The following is a 3,025-nucleotide window of genomic DNA, read 5'->3' as shown; positions in this document are numbered from 1 at the left end:
TGGGGAAGGGGCTGGGAGTGATCCCTGCTGGGTCCTGCTGGTGCCTTAAGTTTTATTTTCCTGTATTTGAGGTTCTGCGGTGCCCAGGGGTGCAGCTCTGAGCTCACAGTCAGTGTCACTCAGCTCTGCACACAGCAGGGACACAAAACAAATCCTTCTCCTGCTGCACACCGAGGACAACTCTCAGCCCAAAAGCACAAACAAGGGTGGGCTGGAGGGAGGGGCAAGGAGGATGGGACCTCACAGCCTGGAGCTGGGACTGGACAATTAAACCCCAATGTGCAAATGGACCAAAACTTATAAAAGTGTGAGACCTCGTGACTGGTTGTGCATTTTGTGACCATTTTGGGTTCTGGACCCCCAGCCTGTGGCAGCCCCTGGCACCAGCTCAGGGCTGGGGCTCCAGATCCCTTTTCCTGCAGGGAGGAGGGAAAATCCCCAATTATTCCCTGCTCGGGTTTTTCCCCCTGTGTCACCTGGAGGCTGCAGTGGTGGGAAGTTTTAGAGGAGCAGCTCCAGGAATGCAAGGGATGAAGGTTTTGTCTGCCTGCAGAACTGACAGCTGGCAGCAGGAATAAACAGAGGTTCTGGAAGCTCTAATTTGTCTTTTCAACACACATTTCCACCAGGGTACTCTCTGGAAATGTAAACCTTGAAATATGCACACTGCCCTGAATGTATGGGTTTGTAGAAGCACAGAGAAGCCTTTCCCCACTTCACTGCCACTCTGATGACTGATGCAGCTTTTATTCCCTTTAACACTCCGAGAAATCACCCAAGGAGTCAAATAATAGAAGAACATCAGGCCCGAGAAGTTATCTCACTTATCCCATCTGAGAAATCCCTTAGAAATCCCTGAGAAAAAAAAAAAAATTGCCTTAAAACGAGACAGAAAAAAAACCAAGTGGCTTTGGGCTTATCTGAAAGTGCATTATTGATAATTACAGCGTTTCTCTTCCAGCCCGAGCTGTCCTGGCTGAGGATGAATTCGTTGTGAAGGGAAGCAGGAGCTGGAACTCCCCCCTGCTCTGAGCTGGCAGAGCAGCACAGAAATTCGTGGGATGCGTTTGGAATTCCAAGAGCAGCAGGGAAGGAGCAGTAAAAGTGATTTATCCGTGGCCACGGAGGATGCAGTTTGACATCTCAACCCGTGAGCTGGGGAAGCTGCAGCTGGAAGAAATGGAAATGAGAATAAATAAACAGTGTTTTACAGGGGAAGTAAATGGACAATGGGGAAGCGCCTCGGGCGTTTAAACCCTGCCTGCAGGAATATCACTTCCACCTCCCACAACTCTTACAGGCTTTTGAATGCCAAATCAAGCAATGTTTTTGTCACCTCAGGAGAATAATGTCGAGAATGCCCAAGGGCTCTGTACCTGCCTGCCAGCAGCGTGTGTTACCTGACACAGACCTCAGCCCACTGCAGCTCTCAACAGCCCTGCTCAAAATATTACCTGGCACAGCACCTGGAAAACAACAACAGCAACAAAAAAAAAAAAAAAAAAAAAAAAAAAAAAAAAAAAAAAAAAAAGCAGCTGGTTTACCCAAATCGTTCAAAATCCAGGCATTACTGGATCCCCACCGACTCCCAAATTGTCACTGTCGCTCCCCGTGCTGTCAGCTCACTTAAAAAAACCAAAGTCAATAAAGATGAAACTGCTTAAGGAGCTGGAGGTTTTGTTTTTATTTTTTCCTTTGCTAATATGCTCTGCCTTTAAAGCAAACATAATTTTGCAGCACCTTTAAATATTAACACGTTTGGAGTGTTTGCTCCACGCTGAGCACAGGCAGCAGAGGCAATGTGGAGCACGAGGAAAGGATTTACCGGGGGCTTTTTCTTCCCTCTGCCCCGTCAGACAGACAGCAGCTTCCACGGAAAACGTGGACACCGAGCATTCCTGCTGCCCAGGGAAAAGGGGACGTGGCACTCAGGCTCTGGGCTGGGGACAAGGTGGGACTTAGGGACCTTGGAGGGCTTTTCCAAGCCCAGGGATCACCTGCACCACTCCCTGGATCCAAAGTGCTCCCCTAAATCCCAGTGAAATGACTGCAGGAACGGGGACCACCCACTCCCCATCCCACCCGGGCTCCCTGTGCCCCTTTCCCGGCCTTTTTATAGGAATGAGGTTAATGACGGCACCGTCCATGGAGCCCTAGCTCCCCGGCAGAGGGACTGAGTTGAGGGGACGCTGCTGGTGTCATTAACGGAGTTAATTGCTGATGGAAGGATGGGGGCAGCATGGAAACACCTGTTTGATTCCCTTCCTGCACTCATCCACCCCACACAAACCCACAGCGGGAGGGAAATGTCCCCCGAGTGACAGAGAGCACGGCCCAAAGGGGGACAGGAGGGAAATGTCCCCCGAGTGACAGAGAGCACGGCCCAAAGGGGGACAGGAGGGAAATGTCCCCTGAGTGACAGAGAGCACGGCCCAAAGGGGGACAGGGGGGAAATGTCCCCTGAGTGACAGAGAGCACGGCCCAAAGGGGGACAGGAGGGAAATGTCCCCCAAGTGACAGAGAGCACGGCCCAAAGGGGGACAGGAGGGAAATGTCCCCCGAGTGACAGAGAGCACGGCCCAAAGGGGGACAGGAGGGAAATGTCCCCCGAGTGACAGAGAGCACGGCCCAAAGGGGGACAGGAGGGAAATGTCCCCCGAGTGACAGAGAGCACGGCCCAAAGGGGGACAGGAGGGAAATGTCCCCTCAGTGACAGAGAGCACGGCCCAAAGGGGGACAGGAGGGAAATGTCCCCCGAGTGACAGAGAGCACGGCCCAAAGGGGGACAGGAGGGAAATGTCCCCTGAGTGACAGAGAGCACGGCCCAAAGGGGGACAGGAGGGAAATGTCCCCTGAGTGACAGAGAGCACGGCCCAAAGGGGGACAGGAGGGAAATGTCCCCCGAGTGACAGAGAGCACGGCCCAAAGGGGGACAGGAGGGAAATGTCCCCTGAGTGACAGAGAGCACGGCCCAAAGGGGGAGAGGAGAGTTTCCCGTGCAGAAATCACTCCCAGTTCTGCCCCC

The 3,025-nt window shown here is 52.8% G+C and overlaps 1 long non-coding RNA gene across 1 annotated transcript; it reads right to left on the bottom strand.

Annotated features, from left to right (window-relative positions):
- Positions 1 to 676: 676 nt before the first annotated feature.
- Positions 677 to 2,072, bottom strand: LOC136293616 (uncharacterized). Its single transcript, XR_010722195.1, has 4 exons — positions 1,741 to 2,072; positions 1,377 to 1,466; positions 946 to 1,170; positions 677 to 855 (listed from the first exon to the last, which is right to left on the bottom strand). It is a non-coding gene; the product is annotated as an uncharacterized lncRNA (long non-coding RNA).
- Between the last annotated feature and the right edge of the window lie 953 nt (positions 2,073 to 3,025).

This window comes from Chamaea fasciata, unplaced genomic scaffold (assembly GCF_029207755.1).
Source record: "Chamaea fasciata isolate MVZ Bird 193981 ecotype frontalis unplaced genomic scaffold, bChaFas1.0.hap1 SCAF_9, whole genome shotgun sequence".
Lineage (NCBI taxonomy): Eukaryota > Metazoa > Chordata > Aves > Passeriformes > Sylviidae > Chamaea > Chamaea fasciata.
Note: the sequence above shows the minus strand (reverse complement) of the source record. Positions and strands in the feature narration are given on the sequence as shown.